Below are 23,262 nucleotides of genomic sequence, written 5' to 3'. Positions count from 1 at the left end.
TCCACTGGTAATAAAAACTCCTGTCCCACTCTGTTTAGCCTAGAGGTTAGTGGAGACTGTAGAAGAGATGGAGGCAGAAGGCTTCTTTAGGAAATTGTACACTAGATGGGTGTAAAGCCAGTGTCAATTAGAGTAAACAAGGACTAGGGAGAGTTAAGACCTGGGATTAACTTTAGGTCTGGACAGGGTCAGACCAAGCAGCTCTGCAAGATACAGGTGAGGGTCCAAGACCAATAGTACAAAGGAGTGAGGAGGGTCTCTTTCAAGAGATTACTCTTTCAAATTACTCTTTTCAAATCTCTTTCAAGAGATTACTGCACCTTCCTTGTCTCCTAGGATTGTGGAGGAGGAACTCACCCCTAAGCCTGTTGGGGAGGGAGGACCTGGCAGGAGCTGCAGAGGCTGAAATGGTGGTAGCTCCAGGGTAAGTTCTCTGTGAATAAATGACAGCAGTCACAGCACAATCATTCCATGAGCAGTGAAGGGAGAGGTGGTGATAGCCCAAGATGTTGCTGCTGTGATGTCAACTTTAGGAGTCTAGTACAGACCAGATATGTTGAGACAGTGATGGAAGGAGGAAAGATGCTATGTCTGTGTCTCCACCCAAGAAAAAGGAGATATCTGCCTGAAATCCATGGCCCCAAACAATGGCAACTTATTTTACTTTTGGGACTGTGATCATCAAATACAGAAGGATCTCACTTCAGAGGTGGCTTTGCTTCTGCACACCAGCTTGACAGAGTTCATCATTAAGAAAGTGCTGGGATAGTAACTGACAGGAGGAAAAATATCCATGAGGGATAATACTGTCGCAATAGTGCGCTGCAGTGCCAAGGTGCCTCAGCACATCTTAATGTGCAGTAGTTGCTGGCCTCAGTTTTCTGAAGCACATTGGACATCTTCAGAAGACAGTGCAAAATCTGAGACAATGACTGAGAAGACCAAGGTCATCTTTGAAGAAGTATGCTTTCTGCAGGAAGACTGTGTCTTGGGAGTGACAGGCTACAGTGGAGGCTAGGGAGAGGCGGTGAGTATTAGGGAGGTCAAGGTCCAGGTACATAAGTCTCTCTTACCTCTTGGACTGCTAAAGGTGGCCAGATTCTGTGAGGGCCAAATCATGTAAGTGCCCATCCACAGGCCATATTCCCATGTAGCTTGTGAGACACCTGGCAATGGTGTGCACAGAGAAAGGAAAAATGTACAGTCTGGTCAGAAAAGAAGTACCATGCATTGTCTTGGTGGTGCCTGAGTGCTGAGAGATCAGTAGTAAGGTGTCACTAGTAGATACCTCATGTCGGCATTGATACCTTACTGCTGGCCATGCTAGAAGGAACCAGTTGTATTAAATTAGTTATTTCTTGCCCTATGAACCCTGTCCCTAACTGCTGCAATGCAATCACATCCTGCACCCCTGTCTGTATGCTGGAGAGTGGAGCACTAGTCAGGTACCACAGTAGGAAACCCATGGATTCACATTCCTTGTGGGACCATGAGAGCACAGTTCAGGGAATGTGACAGTCCCCAAACTGTCTGTCTCTTCATGATGCTCAATGTGGAGGAGGAAACGGAGTTCTTGCCAGAGTTCTGTCATCTCTGAGGCCTCACACCACACCATTGTCCTCCTGGAAAGGGTTGTTTCATGGTGTAGGAGGCAGAAGCCATGCTTTGGAGAGGCTAAGACAAGCACTAATTTAATGCCTGCACACTATTTGACCTGCTTACAACAGGGCTGTTTGGCATGATCCATCAGGACTGAGGCAGAGCTGCCATGGGTCTAGTTGGCTGCATGGTGCCATGAGTCTGGGGACATAGGGAAGGGGAAAATGCTTAAACCAAACTAACGATCATTTTTTTTTGCCCATTACATTTTGTGTGTCAGCAGAGAAATCTGACAGTGTTGTCTTGACTCTACTGCAATATTTGCCCAAGATGCTGCTGTACCTCACAGCAATCCCACTCTACCCCAGTCATTCCTGAGATAAGGTGTTTCTTCTTGCCACTGGTGTGACTGGCAAAAGGCAGGGATTTGGCTGAGTGGTGGGAATGCAGAGGAGGCTGGAGATCTGCTTGTTTCTAACAGTGCTGCTGCCTTCCATTCCTGCAGCGGCGCTGGCATTTCCCGGACCTTGTGTTACACGGGGATCCCATATGTCAGGGAGGAGCATGGGCTTCCAAGACTTTTTTGAGGGGGGAGAGCTATGGCACATGGGGCAGAGGGTCACTGGCTGCCTTGCAGACGCCTTGCAGCAGCTCAGGGCTGCTGGAGCACTGCACAGCTCCACCTGCAGCCTTCCGTGCCTCTGAGCTTCCCCATGCATGAGCAGAGCAGCAAGATATGTGCTGCATGACTGAACACAGGCCTCAGCTTTGGGAGATGCACGTAGCCTAAATGTGGATGACATCTTTTAGTCAGATGAGCTATACATCAACTCTACCCATCCGTTGCAAAATATCATGTAAATGCACCTTGTGAGAGATTGGCTTTTAGCCACTTCAGTTCTCACAGCCTGCTCCTGCGTAGTTGTTTGTAGCTAACAGCAAGGAAGACGTTTTACTGCAGCCTTGGGATTGTGCATTTCATTGGGCAGCCATGACATGCCACCAGTTCATGTCTCAGCAACCCTTACCAGTTCTACGTCAGCAGCTAGTGTTGTCTCTTCTTCCTTAGGATGCACCTGTTGTGCGGTGTTTTCTATAATACCTGCTTTTACGTAATTGCCTGTCAGCTGCCTGCAGGCCGTGTGTGCTTCCTGGATCTCACAACCTCCTAGCAGCGCAGCTGGCAGGTCTGGCACATATTGTTAATGCATCTCCAAAAGCATCCAGGAGTAGTAACTCATTAGCAGGAATTAGTTTTTGAAAATTAACTGTCAGTCTTTGCAGTACAGTACAGATGTAAAGACCTACTCACCAGTGGCAGCTTTTATTAATGTCCTATTAATATGACTATACCAAGGCAAAGTTATGGAACATGGACTTATGTTGAAAGCATTGTAAACAGCTTAGAAGTAAAAAGTTTACAAAGGTGCTGTGATTGTTCCCCAAACTATTACACAACCCAGAAATTCTGTTCCAGAGTTACACAGGTGAAAAAAAAAAATTAAAAAAATCATATAAAATCTAGAAGGTCACTGCTGATTTTACATTATAACTATATTATTATGATGGAGTTCTATGTTTGTTACCACTAATTAGAGTAGATGAATTTGTAAAGCCATACTACTTTTCCCCCATCCCCTAAAAAAAAAACCCCGTGGTATTATTATAAAGGAGATACAGAGTTAATAGAAAAGTAAATATCTGTGAAAAAATGTCAAACTGTGCAAAAGGAACCATTAACTATGTGTCATGCTCCACATCAGGAAGATAAATCTATCCTCACCTCAGCATGGGTTTCTCAACATGACTATGATGAAAACAAAAGTAATTCTGTATGTGTGTCTAGACAATATACATACAACGATCTCCAGTAAATATAAAGATAAATATAAACATATTTAGGGGGCATTACCAGATAGATACTCTGCTTTCCACTTTTTTATCCTATATATGTACTTCTTTTTATGACTGTCCTAAAGAAAGATAGCTAATGTTCTACTTTTTATTAAAGGCTTTATTATATCTTCCCTGTATACCTGAAGAATGTTTCTCTGTCTATAAAAAAGAAAATTAATTTCAATTAATTTCAATGTATGCTGAAATAGTTCTATTCTTTTGTAGTATATATTTTGATTTGTATGGGTTTCTTTCACATTTGACAAGTATTCTATAACTGTCTCAAAACCTCTGGCATATAGGTAGCCTGTGAAACAGACTGTGCAAAAAGTATGAGTGAGCTCCATGGGACAAGTGAGCATGCAACCCTGCAGTGAACAGCCCAGGGCCTGTGTCTGTGTGTAAGGAGACAGTGCTGATTACACTGAAGTTAGTACCAAAATCCTCCTTGCTCAGAGCACATATAACATGGATTGTGAAAAACTTCATACCAGATAGATAGCATCACCATCTAGGTGTCATGTTGAAGGAGAAGCTTTTTCATTACATACCACTGCCATGCTTCAGCATTTATTTCAGATGACCACCATCCTTCAAGATACAAAGGTACAAAGTGGTTACTGAGCTGTGCCATTCACATAGCCAAAAGGAGGTCTGCATTTGGGAACCTCATAAACAGATCACGTTGTTGATACCAGTTCTGTGTACTGCTACCCAAAACTGCAGCCTCTCTCATGTTGTGTGATCTCTCCCCATAGAGAGATGTCCAATGTAAGTGCTTTTGGTACCTCTGTCTGAATAGTACATTTTTGTCATCACCATCTTCTTCAGATAAGTCAGGATCAATCAAGTCAGGCAATGGGAAGCGCTTGGATGTCCAGTGCCCAGGTGCAGTGGCTGGGATCTTTCAGAAGAGTGAGCTGCTCTGCAACACCTGCTCTGACCTGACCTGACCTGACCTGACCTGACCTGACCTGACGAACCTGCTCTCCATCATGGAAACCATGGATTCCGTCCCTGCATACTTACATTATGAATACTTCTTTAGCCCATAAACACATCCCTTTAATTCTTATGGGAGAAATCGTTTCACTACACATTGTATCATTGATCACCATACTTCTCAGGAAAATATGACATGTGGATGAGAGGGTACGGGTATATTCCACGGTAGAGCGTATGCATGATATACCAGAGTGATTGGAACAGCCACCATTCATTTTTCATTTTTTTCCCATTTAAATTCTATTTTAAGCACAGTTTTATGTCTAATGAAGGAGATAAGAAAAACAGCCCTAAATTACTTATTACAAAACCACTATTTTTGTTTTTTTACTCACCTCTGTATTTTGAGTTCCTTCAAATATTGGCGTTTTGATGTATTTGATACACTGCTAGTAAAATACAGCTATTCAGTATTCTTTTTCCTCCTATGTATTCACGCTTCTCATTACATATAAGAATTTTCATTAAGGCTCTTGACATTGATTGGTGCTTGATCTTCCATCAGTACAAAGGGCTTTAACATATAGAAAAGCAAAATAAAACACCTCATAGAAGTGTAAGAACCATAATAAAGCTAACATCACAATTACTGCGATACCGTGACGTGTTGCCACTAGGTGGCAGGGCAACTATTCATTCCATCAGAATAACAGGTTATCCAACTTAGTTCTTACTCACCTCCTCCAAAAATTTAGTGATAATATTGTCTACTCTCTTACACTTCTCAGATAGTGGCTTTAAAGCTGTAGTGGAATTGATCCTCTCTTTGACAAGGCTGCTTTTGTGAAAACTCTGTATACTGGTGCACTCAGCTCTGCCACCCTGGTAACCATAGTGAGGGAGTTACCAAGAGAAATTGGGGAAGAAGTATAAAGAAAGTACAAAGACAAGGGGAGAACAGTACATATTGTCTACCTGGACTTCAGTAAGGCCTACAACACGGTCTGCTATAAGATCCCCACAGAGACCTTGATGAAGCATGGCCTGGATGAGCAGACAGTGAGGTACGCTGAAAACTGGCTGAACAGCTGGGCCCAGAGAGTGGTGGTTCGTGGCACAAAGTGCAACTGAAGACCAGGAACTGGGATCCTGTTCAACATCTTCTTTAATGATTTGGATGATGGGGCAGAGCATACCTTTAGAAAGTCTGCAGATGACACAAGTCTGGGAGCTGGGAGGAGTGGCCAATACACCAGAGGGTTATGCCGCCATCCAGAGGGACCTTGACAGAAAGGGCTGGATGGGAACCTTATGAAGTTCAGTAAGTGAAAGTGTGAAGTCCTGAACCAGGGGAGGAACAGCCCCATGCACTAGTATATGCAGGGGTCCACCCAACTTGAAAGCAGCTTTGCAGAAGAGAATCTGGGGTCCTAGTAGATGCAAAATTGAACATGAGCCAGTGACATGCCCTTGCAGCAAGGAAGGCAAATGGTGTCCTGGGCTGCACTGGGAGGAGTGTTGCCAGCAGTTCAAGGGAGATGATCCTTCTCCTCTGCTCAGCACTGGTAAGGCCATTGATGGGTCCAGTTCAAGGCTCCCCACTAGAAGAGAGACATGGATATACCGGAAAGGGTCCAGCAAAGACTTCATGCTACTTACCATAACACTTTGGGTCTGGCCATTCAGCCAGTTTTCAATCCACCTCACTGTCTGTTTATCCATCTCATATATCAACAGCTTGTCTATAAGGATCTTACGGGAGACAGTGCCAAAGGCCTTACTGAAGTCCAGGTAAACAATATCCACCACTCTCCCCTCATCTACCAGGCCAATCATTTCATCATAGAAGTTTATCAAGTTGATTAAGCATGCCTTCCCCCTAGTGAAGCCATGCTGACTATTCCTGGTGATTTTCTCATTGTTCATGTGCCTGGAAATGGTTTCCAGCATTAGCTGCTCCATCACCTTCCAAGGGACTGAGGGACTGGCCTGCAATTCCCTGGGTCCTCCTTCTTGCCCTTCTGGAAGGTAGGAGTGACATTTGCTTTCCTCTAGTCTTCAGGCACTTCTCTCAGTCACCATGATCAATCAAAGATTATTGGGAGTGGCCTTACAGTGACATCTGCCAGCTCTCTCAGAACTCACGGGTGGACCCCATCAGGACCAATGGATTTATGTATGTCCAGCTTGCTTAAGTATTCACTAACCTGATCTTCTTCCACCAAAGGTACATCTTCTTTGCTCCAGCCTTTCCTGCTGGTCTCTGGGACCTGGGACTCTTAAAGGCTGGTCTTGCTACTAAAGAAGGAAGCAAAGAAAGCATTCAGTACCTCAGCCTTTTCCATGTCCTGTGCAACCAGGTCCCACTTCTCATTGAGCAGCGGGCTTACACTTTCCCTAGTCGTCCTCTTGTCACCTGTGTACTTACAGAAGCCCTTCTTCTTGTCTTCGGCATCCCTGGCCAGATTCAGCTCCATTTGGGCTTTAGCTTCATCCCTAGGTGCTCAGACAACATTTCTGTATTCCTTCCAGGTTACGAATCTTTTCTTCCACCTTCTGTATGCTTCATTTTTGTGTTTGAGTTTGGCCAGGAGCTCCTTTTTTATCCCCATGACCCTCCTGGAATTTTTGCCTGACTTTTTACTCATTGGGATGGAACTCTCTTGAGCCTTCAGGAGGTAATCCTTGATCATTAATCAGCTTTCTTGCCCTCCTGCTTACTTCTAGGGACTTATCCCACAGGACTCTTTCAAGCGGGCCTTTGAAGAGGCCAGAGTCTGCTCTCCTGAAGCCCAGGGTCACGAGCTTGTGTTTCATCTGCCTCCCTGTCCTCAGGATCCTGAACTCCACCATCTCATGGTCACTGTAGCCAAGGCTGCCTTTGATCTTCACATCCCCACAAGCCCTTCCTTGTTGGGGAGCATGGGGCCCAGCAGAGCACCTCTCTTTGTTGGCTCCTCTGTCACTTAGAGGAGGGAGTTACCATCAATGTATTTCAGGAACCTTGTGGCTTGTTTATGTCCTACTGCATTGTTATCATTATTATTTTGCAGATATTGCTATCTAAATTTGTGCTGTATATTGAACCCACTATGCAACATGTTTTATTCTGTTGACATCAACTGACTTCCATGGGTTTGGCAGTCCTTTGTGCAGGATCCACAGAAGTACCCCAGGTTCCTTTTGCCAGGTTACCTGAGGGTCATCTCTTTGTGCGTGGGGACTGGACTTGGGACGTGGGATTGGACCCTTTCTACTATGTTTTTAGTGTTATGTGTGCTGGAGCTAAGATTTCTGTTTCATTTTAAGCTGTCACTGCCACCATCAGAAACGTGAGCTGGCCTGCAACCAATAAGGGAAACAATGGGAAAAATGTTCAGAAAAAAAGAAATATTCTTTTTCTAGAATTTGCAATAAAGTCACCTCCAAAATAATTACAGACTTTCCACACCCTGTAAGACCACCTGTTGGTCATATATATAATGCCATGACAGGGGGTTTTTTTGTATATCTGGTGACACAGTGCAGGAGTGTAAAAAGCAAAAACAAGGGATTGTTAAAGCAGCCTCAAAGCTTTTCTTAAAAATGCATTATTTCTGCTCAGAAATCTGCAATTATGATTCAAAGAAACTTAAAAAAATATCCTTTAGTGAACAGCAAAAGACACTCAAATTATCAACTGTAAAAATTGAAAACAAATAAAAATAAAATCTGCAAATAGGAGTATTAAGTATGACTAAAAGCAACCAGGCAAAATAAAGGATCAGCATTGTAAGAATAAAGTATTTCAGGATCTCAGCAAGCAATAGCCTTGAGCTCAGAGAGTTCCACACAGACATATCTAACCTAGACTGCATTGACTGTCATGACATCCTGCACTGCCAGAGAAATCTGCTGGGCTGGGATGTCTTGAAGAATGTAGCCAGAATTCATGCATTGTAAAAGTGTTTACTGTCCGTTTCAAAAAGTTTTGCTTTAAAGACAAAATAACACTGTTTTTACAAAATTCTCCTTCTTTTTCATTTATTATAATACAATTAATTTATGGAGTTTGCTAAATTCCATGTTTTCTCTCTGATTATTTACCAAGAATGCCTACAACATACATTTCTTCTAACAGCTACATAAATAATGTTTGCACAGTGCACACCAAGATTTTCCACAATTCAGGATTAAAATCTTGTTAAAAGCACTTGGCAGAAAGTTTCTGTGCCAGGAAGAACAAGCCTTTATGTTTTGCAGCAGCTTCCCTAGCAGATATTTGCATAATGATAAAGGTTGGGATACAGTAGTGTCTGGTTGCTCAGTTTAAGTCTGGAAGTCAGCTTTCTGAAAGAGGGATCTGTTGTTCATTTAAGATGCTTTGAGCTGCACTTCCAGAAACTTAGGCATATAAAAGGCATTTGTCAGTTCTAAAAACATTTCTTTCCATTTTTGCCCAAGGAGCACACACAGAAATTTAGTGTCAATATTATCCCCTATTAATTTCTTAGCTGGTATTCATTTAAGCAAAGTGACAGACTTCCAGTTAGTGAAAACTGGCACAGCTTTGAAAATTTTACGTGGAAAACCTGAATGTATAGAATAATTTCAGAAGGATAATCTTGAATCCCTATGGAAGTTCTCATTTTCAACTCTGCTGCATTTTCCCTCAAAATATTACAGAATTTGTCTGTGTTAAAAGAGAAAATATGTATAGCTTAACCAGAGGCCTAAATTAGATCTGACAATGACTTGTTTTGAATCCTAAAGCCTAATCTATTTCTGTACACTTATATCATATTTTCCCTTACCATCTCTGCTCAAAGTCAAAACACAAATCATGCTGCACGTAGATACTTGGTCACATGTAGGCATGCCAAGCTCTCAGACAAACGCAGATGAATCAGGAACTACTTCTTTCCATGGTGGGAAAGATTCATATGTTATAGAAATGCTGACACTTTGTCAATGACAAAAACAATGTGCCTTCAACAAAGTCAGACATAAGAAGGGGGAGAGGTTCATGGAATGGTAAATAATACTTCTTATTTGATTATGTTCAGCTGCAAAGTTATGTTTAAATACTGCCTTCCACAGTAAAATAGGAATGGCATAAAGTTGTATTGTTGCCTACTTTTCATAAATACGCTGTTTCTAAAGAATCAACACCCGCAACTGCCATGCTTCTGACAAAAATTAATTTGTCTGATCTATGTTTATACCTCTTTCATACCTTTCTTAAACTAAATAGTTTCCATTTATGTGAGCTAGTAGCTTTGTTTTTACATTGTGCAGCAGATGTAATCCAGATTCTAATTATGTCTAGACTTGGTTCAAATGCTCTTAGCCTGTTTGCTTGGAAATCAGATAATACTATGATACCTTGTTCATTGTCCTACCCACAATGTGCCTCGAGTGCACAATTCCACTGAAGCTCCTTGCAGAACTAGGGTCAGTTGTCACCACCATTCTGTGAAAGAAAAGCATTTATGTGAGTTTCATATTTACAGAAAATGATATCCTCAAAAATCGTCTTGCTCACAAAATTGACAGTGGTACATCTTTACCTATTAGCAGACCAGAACCTGAAGAAACCACATTGTTACATCAAAGGTTGCTCATAACCCATAGGAACTCAAATTTTATAGTTTTGATTTTGGCATTATTCTTCTGGGTGCTGCCTATTATGTTAGAAGATATGATATTCATATAAAGCATCCTACCAATTTGTTTTGTAAAAATTATCAGAAATCTAATATTTAGCCAGGGAGTTCAAACCTAACATGATTTCTGGAGATATGTCACGTCTAGCCAGTCATCTTGCTTTTCCTCTACAAAAGCTTAATCATAAAGCCTTCCACGTCAGAAAGAGTTTGTTTCCCTGTCAATCAGAATAATATCACCACCAGAAATCCAACCACAAGCAGTACTTAAAGGATGGAGAGCTTTTTGGGTTGGTTCACTGCATTTGCTGGTTGGGAGTTGACTGGCTTAGGGGTTTTGCAGAAGTGACGTAAAATGAAAATTACTAGTATTCAATAAAATATATAATGTTGGGGGGGGAAAGAAAGGGCTAAAACATTCAGAGAGGAACGTAAACCTTTCTAGGAAAGTCATGATCAAACAGGCTGGTAGTTGTGGGTATGAAAGACTAGTGGTTCTTGGAAACGTCTGGCTGGTAAATTAGCTCCTCTGTGCTGCTAGTTGGACAAACAGTTTGCATGTGGAGGCTTTTCTTTTGCTTCCAAAGCAGAATTGCTTCCCTGACTGTAATACTACTCTACTAGGTGACGGGAAATTTTCACCGTTCAGAAAAGGTCTGGAATTGTTGGAGAGGGAATGAACAAAGGTGGCAGCACTGCCTCAGCCTGGAGGTCACATTATTACTCACCCCAGCAGCACCTATGCAAGCAACCTTTCACCCAGATATTTTTTGTTCTAAAAATACAGTCAAGGGAGGACCATAAAAATATACTTCACTGCGAGACAACCAAGTATTCTTTGTGGAATAAAGTGAAACAAACTTTACAAAAAAGTGTTTTAAAATATGGTTCCCTGATGTTTTAGAGATGTTTTTGCAAGTAGAGAGGAAAATGAACAAAAGTAAAAAATTGTTATTTTACCCTTTCATAAAAGCAAAACAAAACCCTGCATCTTTTCTAGCAATTGAAACAAAAAGAAAACAAATCAAATATTTCTTAGGGTCTAGAAATTTAGAAAGATTTGAATTTAGGATTCATAGCATTCAAAAAGGCCTCACTATCTGGACCTGAATTCTTTAATTTACAAAATGATTGTACCAAGAGAACAAGAGATCACTGATAGTTAAGGACAACAGAGAAAAGAAAAAGGTGGAATAAGGTAAAAGTATAAGGGAGCTTAAACAAAAACAAAAGATGCAAGGAAGAACGCATCCAGGAATCTATCTCCACTTCTTCTATTTTCTTTCTTCTTCTCAATTATTTCCCTTTTGCTATTGTTTCCCCCCCCCCGCCTCCTGCATTCTCCCTTCCTTCTCTCCAAACCACAGCCCTTTCAATCCCCTGTTTGCTTTCAGAAATTAAGGCAAAAGTTAATGCACAATTCATACACTGTCAATATGGGTTTAACAGAGAGCTTGTTTCATGGACCTGTTAATTTCAGAGACAATTCCACCATCTTCAGAGCAGGTTAGAACCTTCTTTCTAATAATATTTGTAGAAGTTTCTCTGTAATAATGAACTGGATGGTCATTATGAAAGGAAAAAGTAAGATGGAAAGTATGCACTGAAGCAATTAGTAAAAGTTAAGTAAAATAAGCAGAAAACCTCTCCAGAAGATTTCCTGCAGCAGCAAGCTCTGATGGAGCTGATTAATTCAGTGCTAAGAGTCAAAATTCTCTACTTGCCCTTTAACATTAGGGAACAAACTATATTTGATGCTCTCAGCAATGTGAGTAGTAAAATTACTTTTATGTCAGTCAGTCCTTGACATGAAAGTTCCTCCCCTCCCTTCCACCTCTGAACTACAAGTTGTGATTTAATGAAACACTAAACCCAAAATCCTAGGCAATACCCTGGGAACACACAACAGGTGTCAGTGCTAACTTTATGCCTGGAAGCATCATGAGATGCCCTGCTGCTTCATGAGATGCTCCACTTCATGAATTAAATTTGGATTATGGGCTGCTGGCTCCGAAAAATTATACAACAGGCCACAGATGTGGAGAGAAAAGTGTGTTTTGGAGGAAGATGCCTGACATGAAAAGTGCAAATGATGCACTTTGCAATTATCCTGCCACCCTCCACCAGTCAGCATGATTTCAGGGCTATAGGACCAGGATTCTTTCACAGAAGGTTACCCTACCAGAAGACTCTTCACTATCATCAGAGCCTTCCTTGAAACAGCCCACTCCATGGATTGATTTTCAGGAGTGTACATTCCCATTAAGACAGTCAGTTTGATACAGGCCTAGAGCAAAAATCAACCTCAAAATGGTGTGGGGTGTTTTTTGGCAGTATCACCCTCAAAAGAACAGAGTGGAGTGTGAGAAACTTTTGAAGAATTTTGTTTAGCTTAGAGCTAGATGCTGTTACTATAGGCCACATAATTTATGCAATTCATTGGAGGGTCATAAGGACTTTTGCCCATGTTTCACCAAGTCTTACTGTCTGGATTGAGGTGGCCTGTATGTGATTCCCTGATGAGTACCTAGTTTCAGAATTTAAGGTAATGCAGGCAACAGAGTTACACCTGTAAAATGTCTAGGGAGTTTTCTAAACATCGATACATCACTGAGCCATGGAAAACAAAACATTGTTCATGCTGATAGCAAGAGCATCTGTCCCACGTCTGAGGGAGTAAGAAAAGCAAAGATGTTTTTGAACAATGCAGGAGGCTTGTGTGCCTTGCTAAGAAAATGTGGATCTGACAATCCATGACCAATGACAGACACAACATCCTCACATCATTTTGAAAACCAAAGTTTTGCTTATTTTAGCCAGAAACAACAAAGTATGCACAGAAAGGATTTCAAAACAAGAATATGAATGCCAGTTTTATTTTCCCTTGCTGTAAAGGTGGCCTTGGTCACTGTCTTCCTCAAGTCAGACAGTCATAGAAAACAATTTTTAATTCATTGAATTAATCTATATGTAATGTAGGAAGATGAACAAGAGGCAAATCAGTCTCCAAAATACTTTCCTGGATATTAAAAATGATGGAAAATTTTATAATATACAGCATAAAACTGGCTATTGGCTATAAAGGCCAACAGCATCCTGGCTTGTATCAGAAATAGTGTGGCCAGCAGGACTGGTGAAGTGATTGTCTCCCTGTACTCGGCACTGGTAAGGCTGAACCTCAAATCCTGTGTTCAGTTTTGGGCCTCTCACTACAATATAAAGACATTGAGGTGCTGGAAAGATTGCAGAGAAGGGCAACAAAGCTGCTCAAGGGTGTGGAGCACAAGTCTGACGAGGAGCAGCTGAGGGAACTGGGGCTGTTTAGCCTGGAGAAAAGGAGGCTGAGGGGAGACCTTATCACTGTCTACAACCACCTGAAAGGAGGTTGTAGCATGGAGGGTGTTGGTCTCTTCTCCCAAATAACAAACAACAAGACAAGAGGAAATTGCCTCAAGTTGCACTGGGGAGGTTTAGATTGAATATTAGGAAAAAATTATTCATGGAAGGTTTGTCAGGCTGCCCAGGGAAGTGGTGGAGTCACTGTCCCTGGAGGTGTTTAAATGACGGGTAGATGAGGTTCTTAGGGACTCTGCTTTAGTGCCAGAGTTAAGTTAATGGTTGGACTCAACGATCTTGAGGGTCTCTTCCAACCAAAATGATTCTACGATTCTATGACTTTTTCCTGTCACTGGGCATTTTGCACTTTCCTGTCTTACAGAGTTTTGATCTAGTTCCCACTGAAGACTACAGCTGAGATGACTCGAAACATTTAACTGAATACAGTGGCCTTTGGATTAGGATTTCATTCACAGTCATTCACACACTATCCGGGAAGTGGAAATAACACTTACACAAATTCCCTCTCACTGAGAAGTTAACCCATCATTTCAGTGATGTCCCAGTGATCCCCTTTGTTATCTCATATCACAATATCTATGCATAATTCTTCATACTATTTGCAGCTGGCAAGATTTCATACCATCCTGCTGAAAACCGTCCACTTTACTTGTTCATAATGTAGTCAGTCATTATCTGAACTCTGACAAGTACAGAACATTACAGAAAGTTCTTCAGCAATGCAGCTGATAGTGAGCACACCAAGCCTGTCCCTTCCTGTAAACAACTTCTCCTTAAACCTATTTTCAGACACACAGCTGTCACATCCCCAAATACTTCAAAAAGCACTGAAAGTCTGGGTTGAACATCTTTCATGACAGCTCCGTTTCCCAGTCATAATGCAGAATAAATCTATTCTGCAAGCATAAAACTTCCTCTTAGGGCAAACCAAGGCTATGTAGCAAATACATGCAGCAGCTGGGATCAGACAGTCCATACACTTCTACTAGAACTGGGAAAGAGAACTGTGGAAAAATTATTCAGCTGATGTGATTATGGGGCAATTGTTAGAAACTGTTTACATCAAGGAAGGCAATGCTTTTCTGGCTCTGGCCTGGGCCCACTTCAGCATTTCCCAGCATGTAGCACGCCCAGGCACTGTCTGTGTCATGGGACATACCTGATGGCATGCTACTGCATTTTTGGTCCTTTATCAAGATGATGAGTGACACTTAAAATGCCACCTTCAAAATCTCTGGTAATTGGCACGCTGACTCTGTACAAGTGTGAAAGATTCTCCCAAGGAGATTTAAAAGGTCACCTGCATAGCTAATACATTTGAAATGTTACCTGCTACATATTGATGTAATGTCAAGAAATACGATGCCAAAGCTTTAACCAAATCCTGCAGGCTGATCAATACCAGTATGAATTTGACAATGCTGGCAGGACTTTAGATTACTTTAATACAAGGAACAAAGAGCAGCCAGAAGGATACCCAGAAATAGGGAAGACAGCAAGGCACACAGTCCTTATCACAGCACTGACAAAAATCAGGAGAAAAAGCTTTGGATGATCTGCATTTGTGCTTTTATCTTTTTTTTTTTTTTTTTTTTTTGAAATGTTGAAATATGTTTCTTTACCATAGAGGGGAAGTTAATGGAAGAGGTAGTGAATGGATCAAGCAATTTTTGTTCAGATGAGGGTGGTGAGTCACGACTCCCTCAAGCAGGAGCACTTAGTGTCTAAGGTATATAAATAACATACTTGGAAAACTGCAAGTTGCAGGTTGTAGCCTTGTTTTATTTGGCTGTCCTAACTTTTAACTGGGGTTCAATAGGTCTAATTTTTCAATTTCAGACCATTAGAGGCAAGAAGAAAAAGAGGTTGTAATTTTTTTGTCTTTACTACCTCATGATCTTTTCAGCACATAAAGGTCACCTACAGCAGATATCAATAATCACACTCTTTATGGTTTCCTTAAAGTTCATCATTTTAGTGAACCACTTCACAGGTTACTAAACCAAACCAAATTACTGCTCAGCAAGAGTGAATTGGTGCCTTTCCTATATAATTTTATGTGTTCCCTTTGGGTCTTCTCTACTACAAGGCATTCAAGCATTTGGCACAAGATTTGAAACATGAACTGACTGTAAAGGACTAGAATTATCTGGATGTTTCAAAAGTACAATTTTAGATAGATTTCTCCAGGAATGGTTAAGCAGGGGACACTCACCCTTTTTATTTGAAAGAGAAAATTCTGGGAGTCAAAATGCTGTAATTTGTCTGTTTGAGTGACTTAGGGTGGAAATTCATCCCACATTTTCAGAAGTACAGTTGAATTCAGGATGTTGGTCAGACTTAGCATATAATTTTTCAAGGTGATAGGGGTCCACAACTCCGACTGAAGTCTCTCAGAGCTGCAGGGTCAAACAGCCTTTTTTAAGCAGTCAAAACTGCTCACACAATATTACAGACTGCTTTTCAAAATGCAATCCACCACTCCTTTGAGTCTTTCTCATGGAAAGGGCAGACACCATGTCCATTTGCTGTATTTCACAAGAAGAGTCAAAAGTGTAATGGAGGTTTGAATATAATGTATTAAGGGGAAATGTGATATAAGTATCTTTATTAGCTCACTTTTGCAAAATCTCATTTTTTTTTCCCAAGGCTTTAAAGAAGGTCATTTTCAGTAAAAATCACATCCCGAGTAGGATTCTTGGCACTGATTTGAATCCAGAAGGATTCTACTTTTTAAAGAAAATGCCTATAATTTGAAGACTCTGTGTTTCCATATACAAGAGGAGATTAGCGTATAGATCACTTGATGTACGTGCTCTGAGACAGCCTAAAATACTCACAGAAATAAATACAGGTATCCTTGTTCACTTCAGTGTGGCTCCACCCATGGAATATCAGTTTAAATACCTTACTTACTTTGTTATCCTGTTCTTGCTGGAACTACATGTGCATTTCTGAATTCCAGGTTGCTTTTTTGATAACTTTCTCATCCCTGTGTCTTCAGCTCCAGGATATAGGAGGCTGCAAATAAGTAACAGGAGTGGAATGGAAAGCAGATGGAAAGCAGGTGCTCCAGCAGGTACCCTGGGGGAAGGCAGTGCCCTCGCTCCCAGCACTCACAGAACACTAGCAAGGTCTCTTGTGGTGGTTACCAAGTTTTCTCTTGGCTAGAGTATCTTCTAGTGGTTTATAGTAGATTTATTGCTTGATCTGAATATGAAAATTTCAAAACATCTCTCCAATACTGAATGAAGCAGAGAGTAAGCTTGTATTTCTTTCCCAGAATAAAGAGATCCCCAAATATTCAACCCCACTTATATATGTATTAAAAATTACTAGCCATGACATGGAAGACCTGACAATTCACACTTAAACAGTAGCTGTGTGACTGTGTAAGAAGAAATGACAACATTTCATATCAGGTATAATTGGAGATCTTACACATTTCAGCAAATCTAATTTTGTGCAGTGAAAAGCTATCCTTTCCCTTTAAGTTTATAATTCAATTAGTCTCACAGGAGATAAAGATATTTTTCATTTCCATTTCACAGACTGTATCCTACTGTATGTTCAAATATTTTCTTTCAAAGGTGGCTTTGTGAAACCAATGCCTGCAAACATATTGTTGATTATTTGTACCCTGGTATTATGTCCCAGATAGCAGGGAATCAAGATCTGTATTTGTACACATTTTGAACTTTAAAAAAAACAGGTAAATATGTCAGCTTAAATTCTACTTTCTTCATTCAGTATTTTTTAATGTCTAGGGGTCTTTTCCCAAGTAGAAACTAAATAACATGTATGGTTGCGAATGTTTGCGTATCAACATAACCACCACAATTCATTTAGAATATTGGTGTCATTTAAATGAGTGAAATGAAGTGAGATTAAAGTAGTGTGGGATTTTTATGTCACTTTAGGCAGATTGAAATCTTGGAAACCAAGTACCAGCATAGCTCTGATCATTTTATTTTTCAGTTCAGTGACTATTAGATGAGCACTATATCAAAGAAGTAATTTGAAAGTGCCAACATGGATAAAGCAAAAAAAAGATTTAAAATAATTAGAGTTTAAAAATCCAAGCATATTAATAATGCGTAGTGAAACTGTGTATTTTGCTAGAGTCTAGTATATAATGAGGTTAAAATGGTTGCTCAGCTAATAAAGATTTTCTTGTGTTCAGGCTGGTCTTAATGTTCCAGCAATGTTGCATTGATGATTTACCCATAATTAGACACCTGTTAGTCATATGACACAAAAATATTGTTGTACTTATTCAGACCCAGTAGCAAACCGTTTTAATTATGCACTTTGACATTTTTTATTGTACTGGTTCTTTATCAGGACTACTTTAATACACATTTTCACATTTAACTGCAGCTATTACAGCTTAGCCTGTGGTTATACCGTTCATCAAATAAGAAAACTCCCACAGGCTTACTATAAGGATATCTTCTGCAAAGGATATTATGGAAAACCAGTCTTTATGAGATCAACTTATTAATATCTGTGAGTTCATGCTTCAGTAATAATAGTCACAATGTTGCAAATGGGAAACAAACTTCCCCTGGGTAACCTGAAACACTGGGAGGAAGTGCCATTCCAGTAATACTAATACTATAAACTCTGCATCTCTTTTGAAAGGGTGCCCAGATAATACCCCAGCAAGTCCTCTTCCAGGTGATGTCTCTTGCCTCATCTTAGTATTTCCTTGGGTAAATTTCTCATTCAAGTTCCTATGTCAGACACTAAAAGAAAATAAATTCTGCCACATCTGATGAAAGAAAGGCTGAGAGGGAACAACTGGGGAAACAGTGCTAAGTGCTTTCTAGGATCAGCATCAGACAAAATAATAACCTGGAGTAGTGGTTCAAGGTAATCGTTCTGAGCAGAAACTCATGTTACCACCTCCACTTTACCAATTGTTCTGTTACAGTCAATAGTGTCAAGTGCAAACAATAGCAAAAACCACTTGTCTTCAGCCGTAGTGGTCCACACTGAGAAAGAAAAGCAGAGTGTGTACCAGCTCAAAGCCTGTGGCTCCTGTAAGGGTTACGGGTGAAGCCAGAGCTCTTTCTTTGCAGGGTGAGGTGTTTCTTAAGATGTCTAATCCAAAACTTTTGGAATGATTCATCATGTTCCACTAATTCCCTTCCCATAACTCTATAGAAAACTGTAACTATTTTCAGATTCTGCTGAAACATATCTAGGCCATGCACGTTGTATTTTCGTGGTAGGACTCACTTGTTTCTGACTTTTCATACGTTCTCCCAGTAGAAGCAGTTCACAGTAAAAGCAGCCGTAGCCCAAAATGGTGGCTGTCCTGATGACACCTTACCTCTTTTTTTTCTATATTTTTTTTTCCCACTCTTCTCTCTGTGTCAGCAGCTCTCATAGAGGATGGCGCATGCTCTTCCACAAGAACTGCTCTGGTAGCCAGACATTTTGTTGTCCATAGACTTTAGATCAGCACCAGCCCACACTGGGAGTTCACCTCTATTTCCTCCGCAATGTGGTTCTTGGCTGAAGATTACTATTCTCTTACATAGTAAGCAGCCTCCTGAATCCAACATCGTCTAATGACAATATTTTCAAGACAAATACTGTTAAGTGATATTTTATCACAGTTTGAATTCAAGCTTTTTTCCTTAAGGGTACAGCTATCCTCCCAAAATACTTCTTTCCCTCTCTGCTATTTCTACACTCCCACTTTGAAACACCGACGGTTAATCTCATGCAAGCCTCTTGCTATTTTTTGGAAAAGCAGTTTTGGAATCAGTGACCTATTCTCCTTTTCCCTGATTTTAAAACAGTTAATATACCATTTCAGACATGGATAACAAAGGCAGGGAAAGAGGAAAAAAGGTGTCTCCCATTTAGGGCTGCTGGGTTGCCATGCACATCCCAGTGTTTACAGCTCCAAGGCAGCTGCCACACACAGCTCCAGCAGTAAAACGATCCAGCTACTGTACTCTTGACTTTTGCAAACTATGAGCAGGCTGGGAGATTGCGCAAGTGCTGGAGCAGCTGCAGGACCTTTCCCTTACTGAACCGGCAATGGGTCACGCCAGCCTGTTTGTGTACTGCTCCACAACCTTTCACCTACTTTGGCTATTTTGGCCGCGCCGGGAGCCCTCGGCAGCTTGACAGCTCCTGCGGCTGCAGCATCGAGTGATAGAAAGATGAGAACAGGAAGATATGACCCTTGTTCGTAATGCTATTTCTGTTGTTGTTTTTTTTTTTTCCATGCAAAGGGCCACATAAATAGAAAATAAACGTGTTAGTAGATTGAAGTATCAATCCAATTACATAAATGCAGACTCGTCTGCAGGCAGAGGGTGAACACTTTGCTCAAACTACTGCTGGAAATGTCATGAAGTGCTGTGCACACAGCTCATGCCCTTCAGTCATCAGACTCTTCCTTCTGCTTACATTTAAAACTTTCCAGTTCTACCATTAATTTCCACCCTGACTTACTGCTCCTTCTGGGTCATCATTTACCCTTTCTTATAAAAGCTGAATCAGAAGTTGCCTTTGTCCCTAGTAGAAAATGCTAGGGCGGTTTCCTAAGGGAAAAAAAGTCAGTAATGTTGCCTGTTCATCCGTTTGCCAAACCATCCCTCCTAACCATATCAACCAAACTGGGATAATCAACTTCCTACAAACTTTGTGCAAACTGGCAAATGGTTTAGGGAGGATAGATTCAACTTTTGGTCCACATTGAGGAACAGGCAGGGGAAACTCAGACAAGACTCATTCTACTAGAGAGCAGCAATCCCGTCAGTTGTCATCACACATATTCTGGCTGGTCAAGGGAGGGCAGCCACCCCAGCACAGCATATTCTGTCTCCAGTGCTTGTCAGAAGGTGGATTAGGCAGAAAACCCTTCAGCTGGTGTCCATTTGGAGCAAAAGGTAGGGCAAAATCAGACAAAACACCTTCTATTAGGCATCGGTAACATGGCTAGCAGTCACGGGTTCTGGCTAGCCAGGAACACAGCGCTGATCTAAGTACAGCACATTGTGTCTCGGGCAGCAGGAAGGACACAAGGAACATCAAGGAGAGTGGGTTGTGATGGACAGCACTTGGGGAACAGATGGACAGGAATCCAGACTTCATCCGTTCCACTCTTCTGGAACCCGCTATTGCGAAAAGAAAAAAAGCAGCAGAATGTTAATGTAGCTCCATTTTCTTATGGATTGTAAGTAAAACCTTACTGTGAGCAACTGAAAGCATTGTTATTGCCTTTTCGAAACTTGCCCCAGGGCAGGTCATAAGAGGAAAGTTAAAACAATAAAGCAGCAGAAATAAGACCCCATCTGATTAATGCTGCTGTTCAGAATCTGGCACTCTCTTCACCATCAAAATGTTCTCTAACACCTGCACTTAAAACTGTCATGGGCACTGGAGCTACAGGCAGAGGGGTGAAATGGTGGTTTGGAGAGGAAACAACGTGAGAACAACCAGTACTGCAGTCTGGAGAGATTGTGGAGTAATCTGAAGTTGTTACAATTTTCACAATTTAGTCTCCTTAACACAGAGCTTGGCCAAGAATGAATCCTGATATATTGCTATCTTTGTGTTTAAAACTTACCGGTCTGTTCCAATATTCAGGACACCCTTAACGATTATCTCCCAGATAGATGATTTATGTTTACAGAATGGAAAGTTACATCGTTCAGAACCTACTGTAATATATAACCCATCATACAAAGAGCAAGAAGCAAATTTACATTATGGAGACATGTATCTTCCAAAAGCTCATTGGAGTAATAAAGCTCTTGTTAGTTGCTGCACTGCTGATGTGTACACTTCTTGTAGAAAGTTTGTTTTGTTTTGAAAAGCATCCAGGTTTCCAGCTGCTGGAGCCTTGCCTTTTTAATAATTGGGGAAAGCAACACGCTTCCTATATTTCCTGCAACTACAATTGTGCTGCTTGTTCATAGCTAAACTGAATATGTTTTTTGTTCATCCCTAACTGCATGTAACTACCAGGAAAGCTATGAGAAAACAAGTTGCTGTAAAGAAAAGAAATTTAATCAACAGGAATTACTCCTAGTAGACTTATTCAGAATAGAGTGTGTAATAAGACTGACTGCTCACAAAGGTTATTCAAGTTACTTGTATTAAGCCAGCTCAGAACACCATGAGATTAAAATAAAGTATCTCAATAGAAACAGAAATAGTGACCTTATAAACTAGAATAACTGCCTAGTGTGGAAGACTTTCTTGGCTCAGATTTTATTGCAAAGTGTTAATCTTCAGATTTTTGCTTCCTATAGCCTAGTGGCTTCAGGAAGGACATGAAACAAAACAAGAGCTATCTTACACCTGCTCCATAATTTAAACAAATCTGTATGATATTTTTACTTCCATGAGTCATCTGCAACTTGCAGGCAAATAAAGTTAAAACCATCAAAAGCAAACCCCAACATCTATTCTCAAATTTTCAACTTCTGGCAAGCGCAGGAAAAATCAAAATGTGTACATTTGTCATTATTAGATGTCTTCATTTTGCTTCATTTCACATTTCATATGTCAGCATACAATGACTGTTGTAAAACCTAATATATCTGATGGAACAATAATAGTAATTCTCACAATAAAATAATAAAACAGAGAGCAATAAAATAATAGAACAGAAAGTACCATGGAAGTAGAAGAGTAAGCAGGGATAACATACAATGACTTGGAAGACAAAAACGAGATAAAGTTCAAGAAAATAATTAATAAGCTAAAGTGTTCTCCTCAGCCTATTAAACATTAAAATATGAATTTATTGTTAGGAATGCATGTTCCTTCCTGTTAAAAAAGCATACTTATTTGTGTATGTGTGTAGAAACAGATGCATATTAAAAATGGATGGAGGAGTCATATCTAAGTATGACTATATTATGGCTTTATTCTTTTGTATCACTGTTTTATTGCTATGTGGTCCTGCTATTACTGATAAAGACTTAGGATGTTAGGAAGTACTTTGCTGAAATAAACTCCATTCTTCAACTCATCGTGCAAACTCTGCCTTTTTTGAAGCGGACGTGGCGTCTTGAGCTCAGAGTTCCCCTGCCAGTAGGGAGGAAAAGGTGTGCAGGCTTTTCCCAGCTCACCTGTGACCCTGGAAGATGAGGTGCCCAAGAGAGAGAAGTTCCGTCAGCCACCTCTTAGGTCAGCTCTAGAGCGTAAATAAGGGTCACATGGCGATTTGGGACTCGTGAACAATCCAAGCAGATGTCTCCAGGTATCCGGTCACGATTAATCCAGGTCGCGGTGACGACCTGCGTGCCAAGCACCCTGAACCCTGTGGCTTGGCTCTCATTTTGCTCCCCTTGCGCACCTTCACGTATTCTCTGCGCCGACCCTAGACTTTGGGTAATTCCAGCACTACCATCCCCTCCAGTTAGTGCACAGAGACAGTTTCCCCTTCAGTTAATCGGCAAGACACCCGCGTACCCCTCCGGGCCGGCAGCGCCCGCCCTCCGCACCCGGGCAGCGGGCGGAGAGCCCAGTCCCGCTCCCCACGGCCCCGGGCCCGCCGGCGCACATTGGTTCTCTCTGGAAGGCCGGATCCCCCCCCCGCGCAGCCAATAGGAGCGGGAGGAACGCAGCGACCTTGGATCCTGTCAAGGCGGCGCCGCCGGTGACATTGCCCAGCCCCTGCCCGGTAAACAAGGTCGCCAGAGACGGCGCAGGGCCAGCGCCCGCTCCCCCCGCCCGGCCCTGGGGCTCCCCCGCGGCCTCCCCGGCCCCTGGCGCTTCCCCCCCGGGTCTGGCGATGCGCCCGCTGCCGGGGGACGGGGACAGATTGGGGGGGGGGCTAAAA

The 23,262-nt window shown here is 41.4% G+C and overlaps 1 long non-coding RNA gene across 1 annotated transcript; it reads right to left on the bottom strand.

The window, feature by feature from the left end:
* Positions 1-1,977: 1,977 nt before the first annotated feature.
* LOC135578437 (uncharacterized) lies at positions 1,978-23,216 on the bottom strand. The gene is made up of 3 exons (XR_010470021.1): positions 22,550-23,216; positions 6,648-20,584; positions 1,978-5,014 (listed from the first exon to the last, which is right to left on the bottom strand). It is a non-coding gene; the product is annotated as an uncharacterized LOC135578437 (long non-coding RNA).
* Between the last annotated feature and the right edge of the window lie 46 nt (positions 23,217-23,262).

Source organism: Columba livia, chromosome 2, assembly GCF_036013475.1.
Source record: "Columba livia isolate bColLiv1 breed racing homer chromosome 2, bColLiv1.pat.W.v2, whole genome shotgun sequence".
Classification (NCBI taxonomy): domain Eukaryota; kingdom Metazoa; phylum Chordata; class Aves; order Columbiformes; family Columbidae; genus Columba; species Columba livia.
The sequence above is the reverse complement of the archived record's forward strand: the minus strand, read 5'-3'. Positions and strand labels throughout refer to the sequence as shown.